The sequence below is a fragment of the Carcharodon carcharias genome, chromosome 25 (assembly GCF_017639515.1).
Source record: "Carcharodon carcharias isolate sCarCar2 chromosome 25, sCarCar2.pri, whole genome shotgun sequence".
Classification (NCBI taxonomy): domain Eukaryota; kingdom Metazoa; phylum Chordata; class Chondrichthyes; order Lamniformes; family Lamnidae; genus Carcharodon; species Carcharodon carcharias.
In genome coordinates, this window is record NC_054491.1 from 11,995,257 (window position 1) to 12,019,655 (window position 24,399).

The following is a 24,399-nucleotide window of genomic DNA, read 5'->3' on the forward strand; positions in this document are numbered from 1 at the left end:
ACTATTTTCTTTGGAGAAAAGAAGGCTGAGAGGAAATTTGATAGAGGTATTCAAAATCATGAGGGGCCAAGATAGAGTGGATCGTGAGAAACTGCTACCACTCTTGAAAGAATCGAGAACGAGAGGGAACAGATTTAAAGTAATTGGCAAAAGTAGTATGAGAAAAAAGCCTCTTAATGCAATGAGTGGTTAAGGTCTGGAATGCACTGCCTGAGAGTATGATGAGGGCAGGCTCATTCGAAGAATTCAAGAAGACATTAGACTGTTGTGTGAAAAGGAAAAATGTGTTGGGCTACAGGAAGAAGGTGGGAAGAAAGGCACTAGGTGAATTGCTCATTCAGAGAGGCGGTGCAGACATAATGGGCCAAATGGTCTCCTGTGCTGTAACAATTCTGTGAGAACTGAAAAAAGTTAGAGATGTAATAAGTTTTGTGCAAGTACAGAGGCAGTAAACGTGGGAAGGTGAGGAAGGAACAAAGCAGAAGATCTCCTGTTTGGAAAGTAAGAGTGATTAAATGACAGCAGGGATGATAGTGGATTAGGCAAAATGTCATGATAGTAGCACAAGAGAAGCATGGAGCATCATGAAAAGATATTTCCAACCTTTCCTGCAGCCATGTAATCTCCAGGGAGTGCTGAAAGGGCCATTATGATAAAATAAAAACTATGGAAAATGCCTCTCCAACCTCCCTCAACTGACAAAAACATGTGCTGGATATCACATTGACAATGCAGATATTAACTTTTAATCTATTTACTTTCTAAATAAAATTAATGGCTTCTAATCATTTTTGAATGTGGACAAGTTCAATTCAGAAATACCAGGCATTGGGGAGGAGATGAGTCGGTCTTTGATTTTAGGACGAAGGTTATTTACTTCTCTTCCACAATCACTCTAAGTTGCAAAATTATCTCTGATGTTCCCCAATTCCTTTCTCGTGTTTGTAAAAGATCTCATTGCTCATTGTCCTGGCCAATATTTGTACCTCAATCAACATCACAAAAATCAGATTATTTGGTCATTATCACGTTGCTGTTTCTGGGAGTTTGATGAATACAAACCACCTACATGACAGCAGTGACCACACTTCAAAGAGTGCATGTTTTTATTCACTGGATGTGGGCATTATTGGCTACACCAACATTTATTTCCCATCCCTAATTGCCCTTGTTCAGAAGACATTTAGGAGTCAACCATATTGCTGTGGGTCTGGATTCACATGGAGGCCAGACCAGCAGATTTCCTTCCCTAAAGGACATTAGTGAAACCATGGGCTTTTCATGGTCATCATCATGGACTTTTAATTCCTGATTTTTATTGAATTCAAATTTCACCATTTGTTGTGGTGATATTTAATCCCAGGTCCCCAGACCATTACCCTGGGTCTCTGAATTACCAGTCCAGTGACAATACCACAACACCATCACCTCCTTATAAACTTCATTAGCTGTAAAGTGCTATTAGATGCCCAGTGGTCATGTAAAGCACAATATAGATGCAAGTCTTTATTTCATTCTTTATACTCCTGGAAACCACCTGGGGCACAGGAATGGAAATGTTCTTTTTTCTTTGTTCAGCCAACAGTCACGTGCAACATGAAATTTTTGTATGGTGAAGGAAGTCAAAATACACATTTATCCATAGGTCTGATTAATGGTCCTCACTTGAGGTTGCATCCTTGTATTTTGTTTCCTCAACTTTACCACAGTGAAATACAATGTTAAGCAATGCTTATGTTAACTTATATCATCATCATAAAGTTTACATTCTGCCTTTGCAGGTAGCAGAATAACCTTCAAATTTGGTAACAGAAAGATTCAGGCAAGATTTTTGCTCTGATTTAGGAGCAGGAACTGAGATGGGTGGGTGTGTAATTTCATGCCGTCGGCTGGCCCCCAGTGAACTGTATTCGGGAAGGTTGGATCAGGGGCGGAATGACTACCTGTGCATAAGTTAGATAAGGCGATTAAAAAGCCAATTTGGGGCATTGATCAGTAGCCAACTGGAATTTTCGGACTGTGGACCGATCCCCGTAGCATCAGCAGCATGGCAGTTGTCTCTGTTTGGGCTCCCAACAACAGGCCAGCATCCAGTGCTCCAGGGATGCTTTTGACTCCACCACTCCCCCCCACCCCCCTTGCCCCCCAACCTCCCTGTGCTGAGACGGCCTCTCAAGTTGGAGGCACCCTCTCTCTGTCTCTTACCTGCAGGGGCAGGCTTCTGCTCCTTCATGGCTGAAGGCCTCCGGTTGTCCACTCGTTAGCCAATCACGGCAAAATCGAAATTGGGTTACTGCTCCAGACACAGTGTACGGTTGAGACCTGCATTTGACCCGAAAGTCCTGATCCTGATGCAAAATGCAAAATCCTGCCCTCGGTTTAAGAGGTAAGGGGTACAAATGTTTTCCAAGACGGATGGCTGTTTACTATTCTCACCACTTATTGGTCTATAGAGCTCCTGGGGAGAACATTTATAGTCATATGGGCTCTCGATAATACTTTGCGATGTACTTATAATTATAAATGTTCTTTCACAAACACTTAATGTTGACAAAGATTTCCTTTTGGAAACGTACTCTCACTAGTGTTCTGGTTTGCTGTCTGGTTAGTGGGAACCCACCTACAGTACTTTGCGTCAAGTATGACATCTGTTAAAAGGTTCATCTTTCATCACTTCCTCACCAAGAGACCTCATTATTAGGTCTCCTTAACAGTTTAAAAAATTGATGAACTCGGTCTGTTCTAGTTTGTGAATCAACTGATTTAAACAATAGAGCTGAAGGTATCACCAAGGGCGTATTGACTTCCCTGAGATATTGGGCAGAGTTTATTGTCCCGCGGGTTGGAGCTCGCCCGACCTGAACGGGAGTGAAATAGTGCACGATGATGTCAGGTGAGTGTCCCGATGTCATCGCGTACTCTCACAATTTTTCGGTTGGCAGGTGCACTCAACAGCAGCGCACCCGCCGACAATTAAGAGGCCTATTAAGGCCCTTAAACAAATAATTAATTTGTATGTTTCACTGCCTGCTCAACCATTTGGTTGGTGGGTGGACGAATAGGCCAGGCAGACTTTGCATTTTTTTTTAGGTAACCTCACCCTCATTTTTTAAATTCAGATGATCTGGAAGCTTGACAGTTCTTCCAGATCTCGTTCTGGTCACATTCGGAGGAGTGGTAGGCTCAATTGCTTTGGGCAAGCTTTGTTGGCTTGGAGTTGAAATCGTGGTATTCTTCGTTTCTGGCACTTGACTGGCTCCATCTGATCTGCTTAAACGTATAGTAGGAGGTTCACCTCGAGGGATGAGGAGGAGACTCTCCTGATCCGCCTGATCGTCTCTTCCAGGGTAAGTATCAGGTACGACCTTGGTTGATCAACGTCTCTCCAGACAATGAACCCTATCTTTCACCGTCCCTGATATTCAAAAATTGCTTGAAAATTCTGAATGCATTCTCTCCACAGAAATCTTTAGTAAATACAATTTGAAGAGGATTTAGAGCTGGTGGTCCCTGATCCAAACCTTGTCACCTTTGTGTAACTAGGGCAGTTTTCGAGTGCGGTACCTCCTATTGTAGGTAGAAGCCTGTCTCTATCTGTAGGACTGTTCTTGGTCCTGAACCTTCCAGTAGTCCTTGGCTGCCGACCCTGGGATTAAGTTCTTGGGCAGCACTGGGAGTTGAGTGTGAAGTTTTCTGCCCAGCAGTAGCTCTAAAGGGGCAAATCTATATTGCAATGGGGTGTCAAAAGTATCATTGGGAAGTCTTTGCTTTTTCTTCAAAAGGGTTTTAATGGTGCCTAAGCCTTTTTCGGCCTCGCGATAAGATTTTGGATACCTTCTGGATATCCCCCCGCAAAGCCTGGCCCGACCCCTCCCCCACCCCAAAGCCTGACCTGACCCGACCCGACCCCACTGACGCCATCCCCCTCCCACCCTCAACAAGGGCTCGACTGCACTGCCCACCCCCCACCCCCCCCCCACAGGCCAGGCCTGGCTACCCCCCCACTGCATAACCCCATAACCCTCCAGACCCTACCCACTTACTGAATACACTTACCTTGCCAAAGACCTTTAAACCTGCCCGGACCTGTAAGCTTACCTGGTTTACAGCAGCTAGTGCCATAAAAAGGTGGCATGGCTTACTTACCTTTGACCCTCCAGCCCTCGACGCCAGGCCCCAGATCTCGCCTGGCCTGAGTCAGGAAGTCGGGCGAGATAGGATCGCTTGGGTTTCAAGCTGAGTGGCGACCCGACTCAGTTGGCATTCCATTGGAAGTTACAGTGCAATATCTTCAGGGTTGCGTCCAACTTCAAAAATCTAAGTACCCAATCGTGATTTGGTGCATATGGGCCTGAATCTTGAGCTCGTCGGGCACGCTCGATCGGCTGGCCTGGGGAAGTGGACGTAAAATGCGCTTCCTGTGTGGCTGACTCCCCCCCCAAACGCAATTTCATTCTGGCTACCGGCGGGGGGTGGGGGGTGGGTGGGGAGCAGGTAGAGGGCAGGCGCCGAAAAAAAGCGGTGGGCGCTTCTAATGAGCTCCCTGGAGGTGGGCCGCTGCTGTGGAGCTGCCTCAGGAGGCCGCAGACCCGGACAGATTAAATGGGAAGGGAAAAAAAAAAACGCAGCAAACTGTGTCTATGCAGCACACTCAAGCATCTGGCAGCGGGACTCAGAAAACCTCAGTCCCCAGACATCTTTCTTTTAATTATGTTTCACCCCGGACATATCCCCCTGCCCTGGATCGAGGTAGCGACGATGTGAAGGCTGCCTGGCCATTTGGGCCCATTCGCCAACCGCAAAAGCAGACGGGCCTCGTAAAATCGCTGTCAATTGCCTCCATTATGGTCTTAATTGCCCACTTATTTGACGGCGGGGGCACTTTCAGCACGCCCGCCGAGCGAAATATATGCGTGACCACGTGACGATGTCAGGACGCACACCCAACATCCTCTCTTGTGGTTTCACGCGCTGTTGGGTCGGGCACTGCCTGCATGGGTGGCGTAAAATTCTGGCCATGATGTAACCAGGATCTGAATTAAACGGAGGAGGGTCCTCTGTTCATACCTCAGCATGCCGCAGCTTTACCTCGTTGTCTGAACAAACAAAAACTACATTTCTGGGATAAAAATGCCTAAACCATTTTTTAAATAAATTCCAAAATCATTATAAAAGAGGCATCATGGAGAGGGTGTTTAGCATAGCAAGGGTTAATGTGGGACAGGAGAACAGTACCGTCCATGGTATTATGTAGAGAGAGACACACATGACCGTAGACAGGGTCAGAGTTATATGGAGACGCTTAAGTGGAAGTCAAAATGGAGTAAGCTCCTAGTTTGGGCTATGCTTTGTACATATGTATATAGTTATGTGTTACCAATGAACACTACTGTTCAACCTTACAAGCATTTATACCTCTTTGTGAGACCTAATGAACAAGCCCTTACAACATGGTGGCAGTTCATGAATGAGCCTGGAACCAGAGAAGCTGGTGAAGGACCCAGAACCTGAATAACTAAAGGAATAATATCCTGACATGACCGAAGTGTACTTGAGCCAAAGACACAGCTGGAGATTTCCCACAAAGTAGATCCATTGCAGTCTTGGAGGCTGAAGGGCAGAAGAACAATCCTCAGTGCCGCTAAAGGACCAGAGCATGTAGAGGGCCATTATGAATCCCCATCGGCTGCAGAGTCAAAGCACCTAGCAAGGGCAAGGAAAAAAACTCAGTTCTAAGCCTGCATTAGCCTTTAAAAGTCTTCAGGCTATTAATCAGTCAGAGCAGTCTGTTTCGTTAATCACCACAGCCAGCCCAGGTTCAGAGACAGCATCATACAACATGGCAGCCAAACTCTGCTGAAAATAAATGAAATTTTTAAAAAATCAGCCAGAGTTGGGAATCACCTTCGAATCGCCTTAACATAGTCTGAAAATGTTCTAAAGGGCCCAAATCTTTGATTAAATAACTCACAGGAAGAATTGAATAAGCTGTTATGGCAGCACCATCTTTAAAAGTGAAACAGCATTTAAAGCTGTACTCCTCCGAGCTGAAAAGCAACAATGGATAACTAATCTACCCCACCAAATAAATTTTGGCTGATACAAGGACCAGACCAGATGCAGAATTGGGGACTTTGGTGAAAAAGAATTTCAAGACACATGATTGCTTCAGGATTAAATAAGAAGACAGAGGCTGAACAAGTGAATACACTACAGTACTCAGTAGGTCCGACAGCTGATGACATCACTGCGAGGCAAGGAATAAATTAATCTTTAGATAAGTTTGAAGAGGTTCTGAAATCTTTTAATACCTACTGTAATTTAAGAGTAATAATATTTTAGCCTGAGTAAAGTTCAACAAGCAAGTCCAACAGCCTGGAGAACCCACTGACTCTTTCATAACCGAACTATACAGATTGGCTGAAGGCTGTGACTATGGCAACCTTAAGTCAGGGCTCATACGAGCTTGACTAGTAGTCAGAGTGGCTGATGATGCTCTTTTTGACACACTGCAGGCAAAAGAAGATCTAACTCTAGAAACGGCCATCCAAATAGTCAGGCAGTCTGAAATTTGCCAACAACACCGGTCCATTTTATGTGGCGAGGCCAAGCCACAGTGTAACCCCAACTGTGTTGCTCATAAAACAACAAAAGAGCAGGGAGATTCCAGGCCAAAGGAGACAATGTCCAAACAGACCACATGAGGGCAGGAAACCATGTCAGCACTGTGGAGCCAAAAGACCTCATAGGCGAGGACAATGTTCAGCAAGCTTTGCGCAGAGTTTCAACAGCAACTGGCTGGTTGCAACACTTTGGAAAGCTGTGCATCAAGACATCAAGGTGTGCAGAGGATCTCACACAAAACAGTCTAGAGGTTTATGTACCACACCAGGAAGAAGTCCAAACATGCTTCTTGGGTGAGATCAAGGGATCCTGGATTCTCCGTTTGGAATGCTGACATTTCTGTAAACGGCCACCTCACCGATTTCAAATTGGACATGGAAGCCAGTGTTATGGTCCTCTTGGAAAGGGGATCATGGCTAGTGAAGCAACGCCTGATGCCATCCACAACACAGTTGTATGGAGCAGGCAGCATTAAGCTCCCAGTTAAAGATGCATTTCAAGCCACACTCCGGTAGAAAAACAAATGAATACAGGTGACATTATTTGTTCTCCACATTAAGAATTTTCCCCTATGAGCATGAAAGCCTGTGCCGACCTTAACCTCCTTCAGAAAATTGATGAGGTTAACCAGTAAGGGCCTGGTTCCAATTTTAAGAAAGAGCTTCTGAAGCTTTTCACTGGATTGGGGCGAATGAAGACTGCATACAGTATGACATGAGAGAGGATGCTAACCCCACATGCCTGTTCACACCACAGAAAATACTTCACCCACTTATGAAGCAAGTAGAGGAACAACTGGATGAGACGACCAAGATGGGGGGGGTCACCTCCCCTGTCACGCAGCTGAGGGAATGGTGTTCTAGGATGGTCCCAGCTCTGAAGCCAAACCTGAAGTCAACCTGACACAACTCGACAAGGCAGCAGCGAGAGAAGTCCACCCAATGTCCTCGGTGGATGACAGCCTGACCAAGCTCTCCAACAGCACAGCGTTTTCGAAGCATGATGCTAACAGCGGCTTCGGGCAACTTCCACTAGATGAGAAGTCCAGATCACTGACTACGTTTTATCACCCATTTGGTAGATTCTGTTTCAACCGCTTGCCCGTCGGCACTACCTCAGCGCCCGTGACCTTTAAACGCACGACATCGGCCATCTTACAGGGCCTGCAGGGCGTCACAGAACCCCTGCTGCAACTTCTCAAAAAGGACCAGGTACGGTGCTGGGATGCGCATCAAGAGCGAGCATTCGGTCATGTCAAAGGCACACTGCTCTCACCCAATATCCTGGCTCACAACGACCCATCCTGCCCACTACACTAACAATAGATGCCTCCTCCACAGGCCTAGGGGCAGTTTTATTCCAGGAGCAACTGGATGGATGCCGCTGACCAGTGTATTACGCACCTAAAGGATTGTTAGACACAGAGATACGGAATGCTGTTATTGAAATGGAAGCTCTTGTAGTCACATGGGCTTGCAAAAAGTTCTTTGGCTACATTATTGGCCTGAAAGTCACCATCAAAAAGGAACATAAATGACTTGTCTCACTGTTAGTGGAGAAAGAACCTGTGGAGATGTCCCCAGAATTCAGCCTGAGTCTCATCCACCTCGCATATAATATGGTGTATATTCAAGGGAAACATCAAATGACCTCAGACACACTATCCAAGGCCACAGTCAACCTTCTTGTGATAAATGATGTCAACCTGGTCGATGAGCTCCAGTCGTATTCCTAATGGATGAGAAAACAACTGCCAGCTACCTCAGGGAATCTTCAGCAAATACGTCAGGAGCAGTTGCGAGAGGAGGAGTCTGTCCACATCCGTCATTACTGTCAACAAGGGTGGCCAGAGCAGAGGCTAGGTGGCAACATCATGAAAATTTGTTTTGAAGAGCAGCAGCCTGACGTGTGATACACGATCTGCCCAGTATATAACAAACGGTTGGTCATTCCAGTCTCCCTTTGGCTGGAGATTCTCCAACGAGTGTAGTGTAGTGGCCGGGAGTGTCAAGGGCAATTGAAGAAACGATCTCAAACTGCCAGGTGTACGCACTACACAAACCTGTGCTGAGGGTATTCCTTATCCCCACAAAGCGGGGGACCCTTATCCCCACATAGTTCCATACCAGGCTGTGAGAACGGTTGGGAATGGATTTACTTATGTTTAATGGCAGGTCCTCCTTCATGGTGGTTGATTACTTCTCCCAATGGATCGATGTGAAGCGGTTACACACGACGATCACAGGGGTGGTTGTTAGCAACTTGAAGGAAGTGTTTGCCAGCCATGGTGGTGTCTGACAATGGCCCACAATTCAAAATGAATGCTTCACTCAGTTTGCCATCAGTTATGGCTTTCAATGCCTTACCAGTTCCCCAAGGTATCCAGTCCCACAGTGGGAGGGAGGGGGGGTGGGGGTGGGGAGTCCAGCGGGGTGAGGGGGGGGAGGGGCACAGTGGAGGAGTCCATGGCGGTTGGTGGGGTGGTGGGGGGGAGGGTGCAAGGTTACGGGAGTCCAATGAGGAGGGGTGGGGGGGGGGGTGGTGGGGGGGTGGCAAGGGGTATGCCATGGGGATAGAGTCCCCTGGAGCGAGTGGAGCTGGGGGAGTCCCATGGGGGGGGGGGGGGGAAGAGTGTCGGAAGTAGGGGAGGCGAGTCCCGCGGGGGGAGCAGGGTTGTTGATGTGGGTCTGTACAATAGCTACCCAGAGGCTAGAAGTGGTTTTAAATCTTTTAACTGTTTCTGGTTAACTATTGATGTAACACAGTCGGAACCATCTGAAGTTTGTGATTTAAATCGCATTATCGGATGGTTCCCAGTGCAGGGCAACTGCCCATGGGATGTTTGCATTTTCCCGGCAATTGCCGTGCAAACCTTAACTGGGAACTTCAGGTGGGCGGGGTTTCCCCCCATCTTTGGGGTATCCCTCAGATATGATGCCCTGGAACTTGGGAGTTACAGCCAACTGAGTGTATATCAGACATGGGTCCTATTTTTGAAGTGCATCTGTATATTGAAAAGTTAAGCCACACTGTCCAATCTTGCTTTAAATCAATCTTCAATACCCTTAGCCAAACATTAGTTGGCTTCAACTACCAGTCTCTTATTAATTTAAATGATAAGCTCCTTTTAGAAAGTAGAACTAGAAAAGTCTAATCATATCTTTCCAAAACATCATGTTTAGTCTAGTGTTTACCAGAATCTCAGTAAACTAAGCTTACTGTGATAAACATTGGATAACGTAACTCAATGTTTGAAGTCGCTACATGACAGAAGTCAAGTGCAAGTGATGTGGTGAGAAGTGCTAAATTGTTGGCAAGACCTGCCTTCATTTTCTCTGCCTAGCTGGTATGAGGAGGTTTTTCTTTTTAAAGTGACAGTATTTTATTTGTACTCCCAATTATAAAATTTATGCCATCAATTGACAGGCTCCACCAATCTCCTTGGTCTTCTCTTCAGCCTTCCTACTGAAGAACATTGCCTGAGTGATCTGGCAGTCTTCCTTTAACCAGGACTTTATAGTAACAAGCATGCACAACATCAACAACAGGTGCTGGTCCTTCAGGTTTCTTGGCATAGTTTAATCTGTTCACTGACCAGCATCCACAGCTCATCCAGATTTATGGTCGGACAGAACAATTGATTCCTCTTCAGATGGTACTGTCTCATACCAACTTTTCCAAAGTAACCTGGATGATATTTATCAAAGTTGATTCTGTGATGATGCATACCACCAGCATTGGCACGACCACCAGGATGCTTCCTATGTTTGCCAATATGGCCATGACCATAGCTAATGCGTCCTCTTAACTTCCTGATCTTTCTCAATCTGGATGGCAACTTGGCAGGTATTGATGTGCTTTTTTGAGCCACTGGTGGTTAGATGCAGTTGAGTGACCTTCTAGGTGAGCTAACGGTCAATTATGTTAGTGCAGGACTGAAGCCCTATAGAGGTCAGGGTAGATATGGATGGTTCTGCAAAGGATATTAGTAAATCGGTCGGCCTTAGCATGTGAAAAGGATTTGCATACCTTCTGTTTGTCAGTGAAGCAGCATCTGAGCAGAAGCAGAAAAAGCAGGCATGACCTGTGCCAATTAATAGCACCTGAATTTGAAGGGATCTAAGTGACTCCAACTTTTTTGCCTCTAGGTGTTAAATTGACAGCAGCAATAAATTTATTTTCCACAGTGATGTTCAAGGCACTGCGAATGATTTTGCTGGCATTACTCAAAGTACAATGTGTCCACCTGCATTCAGCAGGTGACTGATGTACTGTTCCAGAAGTTGGCAGGTTCATCTATTCTGCCAGCATTGCTGAGATAGTTTTGTGCTATTGCTAGTTTCTCCAAGATTCTGTGTTAGACTATGTTCATATAAAAATCTGGGAGCCATTGTTTAATCTAATGGTATCCATCAACCACAAAGGGTCCTGTTCTCTTAACATGTAAATTGCTTATGATGGTGAGGGATTCATCGTTTGATGAATGGCAAGCTTCCAAGGTCATTGTGCACAATTGTGAACCAAATATGCGTTTCAATGACTATCTGAACAGGATAACAGACTACACCTTTTGCACACAGGAATGCATTGTGCCATCAACGACTCTTATCTCTCTATAAAGTCAAAGGGCTGGATGTTTGCTCCTGAGGCCAGCAATTCGAGTCAGGGAATCCCCTGGCTCAGTGAACCCACCTCAGGAGAGAAAAGTGCTCCAAGTGGCGTAACTTTCTCACAGGCACGCCGCCCCCAGACGCATATCGAGGCAGCCACACGGTCTGCCGAGTGCCAAAGTGGGCTGTTTAAAAGGCGAGCCTTGGTTCTCTTGGACTTCATCCCAATTGTTTTAAATATTAGGCCCTCTAGCCCTCACTTCTCGAATTCCCCAGGTTTGAAACTTCCCAACTTTAGAAAGATTCTTTGAACACCTCCCTGGGTAGGATGCAAGAAAAATATTGTTGCCTGATCGGAACAGAGAATGCTGCTGTTATGTATTTGCCGGGCTGTGGTATATCTTATTTGTCTGATTTATTTCAGAGCAATGCAGAGATGACACTACTTCTAAATCTACAACAGTTTGTTTAATTCATCACAGGCAGAATGTATGTGTTCCTTTTTATTGCCCACAATCAATATATTTGTATGTAAAAGGTGTGTGTTTTTACCCTCAGAGTGATTGTCCAAATTTAAGTTATCCCAGCAGCAAGCTTTTTGTGAGTTTTTAAATAGAGAAGGTTATTTATTATACCACACATGCTGTGGAGGTTTAAACCACAATGTCTCACTCATTGGACTCACACAAAGATTAGATACACATAAAGGTAAAACAAAACAATTACCGTATATGATTGTTTCAGTCTCTTCATGGCAGGCCTGTAGCTTCTTAGCCAAGTCGATGCCTTAGTTGAAGTGAAGGTTTTGTAACGCAGAGGATTCTCAGTAAATTGTGAGGCTTCTTATAGTTGAATGTCCAAGAGGTTGGTTCTCAGGTGAACTCAAAGTTGGAACAGGTGGGGGCAGGGGAGGTGGTAAGAGTCCTTCCCCCACTTTCAAAGTATTGCTGTTTATTAACTTGGCTGCTTAGATGACTCAAAGCTGGTTTGATGGCTTTCTGATGGAACACTGACTCCACAAAACAGCTTCTTGCTGTTATTTTAAAAGCAGCCAACAAAATGGCTTCCTCACCATGTAACTTGTACAAACTAAAAGTCCTTTTTTTCCAGTAATGAGTGGTGGTTTGATTACACACCCTTTGTTGTTGTTTGACACCTTAAAATTCACATTCATTTAACACACACAACCCAGATATTTCCGGAACTCTCGCTGTGTGGCTTCAGTTCTTGATTCTCTAGCTCCAACCACAGGCTTAAGGATCATCTTAAAGGAGGAGAGGGAGGTAGAGAGATGGAGAGATTCAAGAAATGTATTCTAAAGCTCAGGGAGTCGGCAGCTAAAGGCATCCCTGGAGTAATTAAAATTCTGGACAAGCAAGATGACAGAATTCACGGAGAACACACATCCTGGAGGATTGTGGGGCTGGAGGAGATTATAGAGATAGGGAGAGGTGAGGCTTTGGTGCCACATAATTGCTCTTTCCAAATGTGAACACTTCTTTCTTATTATTGTCTAGATTAGTACTGTGACCACTTTAGTTGTGTGACCCCAGTCTTTCATCTTGGGCTGTGGGACATGTTCTCACTTACAGCTTTGACTTTTTTACAGACCCACAGCTTAAAAGTGCCTTATTGCACTTTACATAACATACTTAATTCTATAATAATCTAATACTTCCAATGCTGTGAGCATGTCAAGATGATATCACTGCAGTTGCTTGACTTCACTAGATAATTATAATGTTAGCAACTTCAACCCACCCACTCTAATTAGAGCAATTACTGTTCTGCAAATTAGATACAGGTGGGACAAAAAGCGCTGGCACCTTGAATGATGTCCTGAAACTAATACTTCAGACAAATTAAAGTAATAACAAAGTCCAGTCATGCATCATCTTAATACACACAATGTCACAATGTGACATTTAATTATGTTTTGAGTGCCCACATTATAATTCACTCTTCCCATTGTGACTGCCCCTTTTAATTAGAAATCTTGAGGAAGGCCCTTTGTTGAAAGGGAAGTGTATTCCTTGCAGCTTACTGGGATGTAAATGATATGTAGCTCAGCTATCGCATTGATAAGGTCTTTTAATTAGACATGAAACTCTTAGCTTTTTGGTGTGAAATGATGTTGTGTTAGTGGTACTAAAAATTATCAGTTGGATCCCTGAGTCAGGAAGAAGTTGGTTTTGCATTTCCTGTGTGCTATCCTTCTCTTTCTGCTGAAATGGGACTTGTGGAGATCAGAGGGGTAGGATTAGTATTGCCTGCAATGCTCCCCACCTGGCTATACACTCAACCTCCTAAATTCACACATAATAGGTGGCAACTGAGATAAGATACTGCACGATGGCCTGCAGTAATGTAATCAGGAAATGTACCCCAACATGAGTAAATCCCTTCAAGGGAAACGGGGTGAAAGCTAAGCAAAACGTACACTATATTTGCAGTTGTTAATAAACAAGAACCAATCGATAAAAAGAGTATTTATCATCCACTACTGGAGGAAAAATCGAGTCAGGTGGTTCTTAGTTGGAGGCTCTTTAAATGAAGAGTTAAATTTTCAGTGTTGTAAAGTTTACAATACAGCTTTCTTCTGGGAAACATAATCCAGTTTTATCCACAACATTTTCTGAAATGGAGTAAAATCTCAATGTAGGTCCATTTAACAATGAGTTCAGTCTGTTTCAGAAAGTATTGAAATATAACTGGTATAGATAGGTAGAGAGTAATAGATCTCATTATTCACAACTTTAAAAATATCTTTGATGTCAATGAGGCTTTGAGCTGCCTTGAGGAGACATTTCTCAAAAGCCTTCGATTTCAGCTTTTGAATACGTCTTTGTGACTAGTGACAGGGAAAGGCTACAGGAACAGGGAACTGATTTGATTTGTTCTTACAGGTTTCATTTATTAAAAAGACTTATCATAGTGTCATTTTGTGCTGGCATGATTACAAAGAAAATGACATTATTAGTTATATAAAATAATGCACAAAGAGCTGGAAAAACAAAAAAAAATGATATACTGATATTATATTGGGCTGGATTTTTCAAGCCATAGATTATGAATAAGCTATGAAAAGGTGAGCCTATTGAGCTACACAGACTATTTGTGATTAGAATTTCTATAAGTAGCCCTCAAAGATCTGCTTGTTACCAATAGTTATATATAATTCCCATTTTAATTGATATGGTATTATAACAACCAATTCTTTGTGCAAAGCAAATAATGGAATATTAAACATTCATCCCATGTTGCTAAGAACACAACATCAGTAAAACAAATAGCAAAATACAGCAGAAATTCTGAAATAAAAGCATAAATTGCTGGAAACATTAAATGGCATATGTGGGGAAAGAGTTAAGAGGTTATTTGTTTACCCTCATCCCTCCTTTTCTCTGGCTCTGTATCTACTTTTAAGCTTATCATTTGTAACATTTGTAAAGGTCCCATAGCTGAAATGTTTATCTAACCCTTGTTTCTCTCTGGGTGCTGCCTGACCTCTTCTCATTTTTTCCAATCAGTTCCATCTGAATTATTTTGCCACGTGACAAAGAAAGTGAAAGAAATAGCTGTGTTTATATAGCCAATGAAGTACTTTTGAAATGTAGTCACAATTGTAAGGTAGGAAATGTGGCAGCCAATTTGCACACTATAAACTCCCACAAACAACAATGTAATCAGGAGCAGACAATCTTTTTTCTGTGATGTTGATTGAGGGATAAATACTAAGCAGGACTAACTCCCTTTTTCTTTGAAATAGTGCCATGGGATCTTTTACCTCTACCCAAGCAGACATTGGTTTAATGTCTCATCCAAACAATGGCACCTCTGAAAATGCAGCACTCCCTCAGTACTGCTCTGATGGGACAGCCTCAGTTTCTGTGCTCAAGCCCTGGAGTGGATCTAGAACCCAGAATCCTGTGATTCAGAGGTGAGAATGTAACCCACTGAGATATGACTGACAGTAAATATTTTGAGCTTTGTTTTGAAACAGGCTACTTTCTTTTCTGAGCAATACTTTGTACTAACATTGAGAGGGTAGGGTGACAACCTTCTCCCAGATCTCTTGTTGTGACTTTCTAATGATAAGATTGAGATATACAACAACAAGCTGGAATGGGTGTCCTGCCTTCAATTAAATTTGTCACATCTACCTAAGTTTGATCCCTCACTCCCCTTGTTTAGTTTAAAGCACTCTCTACTTCTCTAGTTAAGCGATTCATAAGAACACGTGTCCCAAGACAGTTCAAGTGTAGACCGCCCCAACAGTGCAGCCCCTACTCTCCTCAGTACTGGTGCCAGTGCCCCACAAACTGGAACCTGCTTCTCCCACACCAGTCTTTGAGCCACACATTCATCTGCCTAGTCTTAGTTGCCCTATGCCAATTTGCACATGTATCAGGTAATAATCCAGAGATTATTACCTTTGACTTTCTGCTTCTTAATTTGGTACCTAGCTTCTCAAACTGACTATGTAGAACCTCCTTCCTTGTCTTGCCTATGTACCTACATGGACCATGATCACTGGATCTTCCCCCTCTCTCTGCAAGTTCCTCTCCAGCCCTGAGCAGATGCCCCGAACCCTGGCACCGGGCAGGCAACAAAGCCTTCAGGACTCTTGCTCTTTGCTGCAGAGAACAGTGTCAATCACCCTCACTATACTATCCCCTACAACCAGTGTATTCCTGTTTGCTCCCCCTGCCATAACCAGACAGCTCATCCACCTTTCAGAACTTGCTTTCGGCTACACAGCTGTGAGCACCTCAAACCTGTCTGGCAATTGCAAAGTCCGAGCCTCCCCTACTACGGTCTGCTCCGGTCCATTACCTGCCTCACTCATGGTCACATCCTCCTGCCTGTCACTGCTGACCAAAACAGATAACCCTTTTCTAAGAGGCATCTTCTAGAATAAAGTGACCAGATATTATTTCCCCCCACCTGCCGCCAACCCCCACCCCCCCACCACCCACCACACCCCCACCACCACCCACCCCCACCCCCCCCACCTCCACCATCCCCACCCCCCCCACCACCCACCCCCACCCCCCCACCCCCCCACCACCCACCCCCCCAACCCCACCCCACCCCCCCCACCACCACCCACCCCCACCCCCCACCTCTCTTATATGCGCAGTATCTGCAGTTTGGCTTCTGGATCAATAATCCTGATCCAGAGCTTACACTTTCTGCAGATGTGTTTGTCTATAGATTGCCTTGGCATCCAAAAGCTTCCCCATTCAATGTGTCATGCCAATGCTAAAGTTAAGTGTATGACTGTCATGTTGTATTATTGACTATTTTTGAAAACAACTCTCGACATTTTGCTGCTTCTTCGCTAACATTTCATTGAACTACACTGGATTCCATGAGATATCTCAGCAGCAACAAGTGCTGGCATAATACTGCACCCTTAACAAAATAAAACAAAGACAATTCACAAGAACAACTTGCAAACAAAATTTGACACTGAGTCACATATTGGAACAGCTGAACAATAGCTTGGAGTTCCCAAAAGGAGGAGAGAGAGGTAGTGAGGTTTAACAGAAGGAATTCCAGAACTTGGGGCCTATCAGACTGCAGGCACAGTCTCCAATATTGGAGCAAATAAAATTAGGGATATGCAAGAGGCAGAATTGGAGGGCGAAGATATTTCAGAGGGTTGTAGGGCTGAAGGAGGTTAGCCAAATAGGGAGGGACATCTCAGCTACGTTGATTTACAATGGCTGACACATTCAAACACAGGTAAATTAACAATGTTTTTTTTCTTCACACATTTCAAACTTCCTTAAAGCACTGACTCATGTTGTTGTTCAGTATCAAAATCACAGAATCTTTCCAGTACAGAATGAGGCCATTTGGCCCAACAAGTCTGCACTGGCTCTCTGAAAAAGCATTCTCCCTCGTCCCACCCACCCACCTTATCCGCATAACCTTGCTCGTTCTTTCTTTTCAGATAGCAATCCAATTCCTTTTTGAATACCTCAATCAAACCTGCCTCCATCACCCGCTCAGGAAGTTCATTCCAGACTCCAACCACCCTCTGGGTGAAATCAGACTCGCAGAATCTTTACAGAGCAGAGGGAGTCCATTTCAACCCATTACCTCTCTTGCTATCCCAGGATTTACATGTGGGCTGACAAAGCCCCAAATGCCTGCATTGGGATGACTAATCAACAGCCACAGCTTGCTTTATGTTATATAAACGAGGCCTGAGGCTCAAATTCTAGCAAGTCTTAGGTCTTCAGCCTCCCGTACATTGCCAGCCCACCACACGCTAGTTTCCAAGTCACCAATTTCAGACCTGCAAAGATAGGCCAAAAAGGTTTGTCTTTGTCTGTGAGCCTGGACAGTGAGTGTCAGCTTTTGTAAGCCAATTGCACGTTGTGTTTGATCCTATCCTCACACTTTCCTGGCTGTGTCATTTAACAGTGCAAACTCCTTTCCTTTCCCCCTCCCAAACCAGTGCTGAAACCATTATTGCACAACTACAGTTTTGAGCGAAGTCAGCTCATTTGGAATAGGCTTGGGATGAGAGCTGAACACACAGTGTGTCTGCCTTATTACACTGAGCAGTGCACTTATCAACACAAAGTATCACGGGGAGGAGCAGTTTGAGCTGTGACAGGACATTCTGGTTTTTAAAACAAGAACTCTTCCTTCCGGTAAGGTTAGTAAACCATTTCTCACCTCCTGTTCATTAAGAGCATGAGGAGGTATGTGTCATTAGGTAGCATGTCTCAAGTCAAAATATTTGGACAATAAATGGTAAGGCTGTGGTCTGATTATGTTTTCCTTCAATTGGAAGCTTAAAGATAGCAGACCTGATAGGGTTAATTCATCTGAGACTGCATCAGGATCAGCATCATGGCTTTCCCTTTCACTCTAGTCTTCTCCTGCCAATCTAGTCTTTCTTTATCATCATAGCCTTGTCATGATTATAGCTGATTGTAGTCATGGGCTCCAGTATTAGATACTATATGGTACTCTGTACAATATACAGGGTGACCTGACCTGGGGGTTGAAGGTCAGGTAGCACCATGTTGAAGCTTGTCTTGATAGAGTTTGTGCACTGCAGGTATGTATTCATGTTAGGAAAGTGTGTTATCAATAAAGTTAGCCCAGCTGCAATATCGATGGCCTGTGTGCATCATTTAAAAAAAGAAACAAGAGACAAGACGAGCCTTTCCCTGTTACTGCAGCCTTTCTCTGTCACTATGGTTGACCCGTGTCACTATAGCCACGATCAGACATATCCAAGAGCTAAAATTGAAAGATTGCAAGAAATACCCAATGAAGCTCAAAGCTGCAATGAGACACAAAATGCAGTTAATAGTTGTCTTTATAATTCACTGCATGAAATTCCCTCATTGCTTTAGATAGCCATTCAAAATATTCAAAAAAGGATGAGTGAAACAAACAACCTCTTGAGCAGACTTATTTATTGAGGCTGGCCCACAAACATCCTATGCCATGACCAAGTACGTGCGCAGCATTCATTAGGATAAATTTATCATGATTTTTCACATGTGGCATCATTCTACAAGACATCAAAGCACAAACCTCTTGCTGACTCTTACTTTCCCATATCTTTATCTTGCTCACTTCTTGTTAAAATCAAAGGTCCCAATGGAAATGCCACGTCTGTCTCTATTAGACACAGTGAGTCCTTCCACCATGTGCAGTATAATCTAATGCCTATCAAACTAGGTATCTCACGGAAGTACACGTGCAAAGATTGTGAAACCACAAAGGGTTTTTTTTATCCTGTAGGTTGTAGCATGAGGAAACAGTAATGAAAGCTGACAATATTTTCCATTTCCAAATCACTGCCGAACTGCATTGATGGGAATACACCTTCAAATTTTGAGAGGCCCTGGAGATTAATCATGGTTTAGGAGCAAATCTGGCATCAGATACCAAGTATTGTCACTTGCTTTCAAGCGAATCATCAGCAATATTTGGCAGTTTCCCTTCTTCTTGTTGCCTTGAAGTAATGAAGGATGTTCAGAAGTTCAAGTGCTGCAGTTCAGGTGGGCAGTTGACTGTTTAAACTCTTGGCGCAATGCAAAATTGTAGTTTGAGATCACATTGTTTTAGCAATCTGTGAGGACTGCTAAGCAGGGGCCTTTACTGTCACCATGACTGTATATGTTTGTGCTTTGATCCTGTTACATCCCTGAATTCAGTAGCAACTTGAGGAAAGGAGGCTTAAATAGTCACTTCCAAGAGAAGGAAATAGTCAAAAATGATAGCTGGAGAGAAAAGTGGGTTAATTACACCATTTTTGCCACATTAAGTGAGATGCTCAGTAAACTCTGAGTTCTCAGAAATCACAGGCACTGAGTTCATTTTTCATGTGCATCACCATAATGAGATTCCTTGCCTCAAAATGCACTGGGGGCTATCCTTCCTCCTTTATCTGCCCCGCACCATCGCTCTGTTGTGCCCCATCATTCCTCACCCTGTACCCCTCACCTCTCTCTTTCTCTTGCCCACACGTTTTCTCCAACAAATCCCTTCCCTCTCCTCTAGCTCTCCATCCCACTTTGTAGCGAGGTAAATGGCAAAGGTCCTAACAGCCGTCTTGGATGCCAAGAACAGCAATGGTACAGCCCAGAAATTACCCTGTGCGTTGACGTATGTAGCACTAGACATTGTGGGAGCGCAGATACTGGCCAGGATTTTCCATGCCCACTGGGGTTGGGCATGTTCAGTGGCGTGATTGGACAATATGGCGAGATGGCCAAAAATAGGTTTCAGGATGTAGTGAAACCAGTTTGCCATCATCCGCTCCACCCGCCAGTGGCAGATGACGTTTCCCGCCATTGGATGTTGGGAACCTCATTATAATACATAAGCATATCATTATAAGGCCAGTGCGCCAGAATCATCCCCCCTGCTGGATCGTCCACCCACGTCAGAGTGATTGCATGCCAATGTGTTTCACAACAGCATATAAAAGGCATGCACTTGGCACGCTGCACTTTGAGGGGAAATCAGAGGTGAGTATACAAGAACATTGCGGAGTGCTCACCAGGGTCACCTGTTGTTGTTCAATGTTGAGGCGTGTTGGTGGAGGAGCAAGGGCTACCCTGCAGTTGAGACAACTTGGGGATTAGGGGCAAGGACTGCCCTGTGGTTGCAGGAAGCACACAAGCACGTGTAGGGTGGTGGAGGGAAGGGTGGGCAAGGGAAGCAGACAGGCATTAGGTATACTTTGTATAAAGTGACCATTCCTCTGCAGCTGAGACAGTTCAGGCGCAGCCACAGTGATACGATTGGAGCCGGGCTTCTAGCTTAGCTGCCCACTCAAGCAACGCAGTGGCATCAAAGTGTCACCAAGTTCCCCAGAGCTTTTCACCCCTCAGGCACAGACTGCAAAGTTATGAGCATTTTAATGGACTGCAGAACAGTTGGACAATCTCCTCACTAAAGCTGGCCATCGAGCAGTCACTGGTGGGGGTCCTCACAGCCCCTTGAAATATTATCATCCCGGTTTGGACCAGTCTCCCCCCCCCCGTTCAAGCTAACAGTGCAGCCTTGCAGCGTGGGTTAAGAGAATGCCTGCGCCTGAGCTAAGAGCACAGCATGTTGACCAATGGGCAAAGCTGCTGCCAATCAGTGGGGTGAAGTCAGGCAGAGGTGGGTGGGGTTTTGGGCAGCCATGCAGCGCACTAATCTCTGGCCATCCAAATGGTCTCTGGGATGTATTAAGGGGCCTTCAGACGTAACTAAGACAGGTTCCTAGTACACCCACGTGACTCTCTCTTTCATCCTGCAGGACGAGTACATCAGGATCACGGAGCCTGGTGAATGCCTCATGCCTTACAGACAGCAAAGATGATGGAGAAGACAGCATCCTTGGTGTGGAGAGGGGGGGAGCAGAACCCTCTGGAAGATGGGGCTCCCACAAACACCGCTGAAGAGCCAAAGTGTGCTGTCGCTGATTGGTGCCTAGCTAGACCCAGAGCCAATAGACGCAGCCTTTCATTCCTGCAGATGACTGAGAACCGAGGATTGCTCATGGCTAGGGAACTGGTCAGTCACATCTGCCAACTACTGCAGGATTTGGCGTCATGAAAACATGGAGGGCATCCACTGCCTGTGGCTGTGAATGTAACCACAGTGCTCAATTTCTACACCAGTGGCTCCTTTCAGGGTTCCACAGGTGACCTGTGTGGGATATCACAAGCCTCCACCCACAAATGCATACATGAGGTCATGGATGCCATCTTCACAAAGGCCACACAACTTTGTGCATTTCGCCCGGTACCAGGACAGCCAGGATGCAAAAGCGATTGAAGTTGCCCAGATTTCGGGTTTCCCACAGGTGCAGGGTGCCATCGACTGCTTTCACGTGGCGCTCAGATCTCCATCGCAACACATGGTCAACAACGTCAACTGCAAGGGATTCCATTCACTGAATGTGCAGCTGGTGCGCAACCACCACAAACACATCCTGCGGGTCTGTACATGGTTTCCAGGGAGTGTCCACAACTCCTACAATCTCAGTCGGTCACAGACCCCTGTAGACCTCCATATCTACAGAAGCTGTAGGGATGGCTCCTCGGGGACAAGGGCTACCTGCAGAGGCTGTGGCTGATGACACCCGTGTGGCAGTCTCAGCGATGGTGTAACGAGGTTCATGCTGCAACTCGCAACTTGGTGGAGTAAGCCATTGGGATGCTGAAAATGAGGTTCCAGTGCCTGGACCGGTCTGATGGAGCTCTGCAAAACAGTCCACAGAGGGTGTCACACATCGTTGTCGCTTGCTGCACCATTTACAACCTGGCACTGCAACGGAGAGAGGAGCTGGCTGAGGAGGAGATGGAGAAGCTGCACTTCTCCGGTGAGGAGAATGTTGATGGGGACGAGGGTGAGGAGGTCCTCGAAGGCGAGGATAATGATGTGAGGCCATCACACTGGTCAGACGAGGCAACCACACTCGGGAGGCCCTCATAGCTGCTAGATTTCAGGAGGATGATGACGATGTGCAGTGAGGAGACACCATAGATCCTCACATTGTATCTATCAACATTTGACTCTAGTCTGGCTTATGGCAACACACATACCCTCAGTGATAATGCTCCTGTCATGGAGATGCAGTGGAGGCCCTAATAGTCACTTGACTGCAGGAGGATGATGATGACATGCAGTGAGGACACTCCATAGATCTTCACCCAGCCTCTGAGAATGGCTGACTCCTGCCTGGCTGAGGGCAGCTCATTTGCCCTCTGTGATTAGGGTCATATCATAGAGACATGGCCATTAAACCTTAAAAGCATATGCTTCAGCACCTGAGCCCCTCAGGAGCACAGCATCACAGGTGCTGAAGTGATGGGGGCCAGCCCCACCTTAAAGTTGCTGATAGTACACAGAGAGAAGGATGGTATAATGCCTGCCCACAACATCCTGGCAGCAATGACCAGCACCGCTGAGGCACAGGCATCAGTAATGTGTCCAGGGAGTGTGAGGCTAGACCATCACTTTGGTCTGAAGGCTGCACAGACACAGGGAAGAGGCCCTGGACTAAAAAAACCTGCCTTTATCTTGTGCAGAAAGGTTTCACACCTGAGTGACACTAACACTGTTCATCAGAACAAGGAGCCATAGGCAGGGAGACATTCTTGAGAGCTTATCCACAATAGTGAACAGTATGTACAGGTGAATAACGCCCATGAACAGGCTGTGCAACTACATCTTCTTAACTTTCCAACCCCTGCTGCTATGTGTTGGTGCTCCCCGGCCATCCACAGCAGAGGTGGAGGCCACCTGTTGATTGCTGCACCCTGTCTGTGACTTTGGTGAGCGACCTGGAGGGTCCCGGCCTGCTTTCGGGGTCCTGCTGTGTGGCAGTGGCACTCTTCTCGGCCTGTGGAGCTGGAGCTGCTGAGGTCACAAGAAGAGGGGATTCAGGTGGGCCAGACACTCTCAGAGTCACCTGGACGGATGGCCCTGTGGGGATAAACCTGCTGATCATCCTCCCAGTGGGTGCCTCAGGGCCATTGGTTGACTCCTTGAGGAGAAGGGTTTTTTGGAGTGAAATCGAGCTGCCCGGCACCCATCTTGCGTATATACTGTGGGAGGCCAACTATGACATCAGTGATGGAGTTCAACCACGCAACAGTGTAGGAGTGAAGTCCTGGACCAAGGTCTCCATGGTGGCCGCCATCCTGCCAGTGTTGGCCTCAATGCACTGGCATCCCAGCGCTATCACCTCAGCCTGAAAGCGGATGGACTCCTCCATCGTGCCTTGCAATCTGAGGAGTGCAGCGGACATCCCTTCCTGATGTTCCCGAGCTTGCCTTTGCAGATCCAGCAACTGTGACATGACCGAGTCCAGAGGTTTGTCATCTGACTCGGACTCAGCAAATCTCTGGCCTCCAGTAGCCCTCAGAGCGCCAGGAACCTGAGAAGTCCCTGCCGCCGCCTGCTTTGGATCGGAAAATGCGATGTGCTCACCAGATTGTGATCCTGAGGCTACTCTAAAGCTAGGACTCACCGAGGTGTGTCTCTGCACCGCTGAAGGGTATGGGTGGGCGCTGTGATGGGACTTCAGGGAGGGTGCCTCCTGATTCTTCTTCAGAGGTTTCTTTGGGGCTTGATCAGAGGCCCTGGGTGGTGGACTCTGTCGGTTGTTTCCCAGATGTGCCTGCGGAAGCAAGGGGAGATAATTAGTGCATGTCGGTGGCCCGTGAAACAGGACACATCACCCACAGTATGGTCATCTGATGGATGTTGCACTGCTGAATCCTCACTTGGTAAAGCAGCGCCGACCTTGTTGTCAAAGCCGGCCAGCTGGATGGCTCTGTTTTCAATGTCGGTGAGGACCTTGAAGTCAGGCATCCCTCCACCAGTCTGCAACCTCTCCTTTTTGTTGTGCACCAGCTTGTCCTGCATGAATAGAGATGGAGAGAATGTAAGCAGGACACCTGCCAGACCAGATGATAACTATCCCTGACCTATGTGGGTTGTGAGTGGTCCCATGGACAGGATGAGGACAATGCAGGTGTGTGTTAGAGAGTGAATGGTGATGTCCCTAGAACCAGCAGTGAGTGGGGACCCTGTGGATGTGTGATGGGTTTGTGAGTGTGTGAGTTGAGAGCAATGAGAAGAGTGACTTACCCTGGCGCAACGGAGGAAATCATTCATGCTC

The 24,399-nt window shown here is 45.8% G+C and overlaps 1 pseudogene; it reads right to left on the reverse strand.

Moving 5' to 3' along the window:
• Positions 1–10,031: 10,031 nt before the first annotated feature.
• On the reverse strand, positions 10,032–24,089 carry LOC121269505 (annotated as a pseudogene).
• Positions 24,090–24,399: the final 310 nt, after the last annotated feature.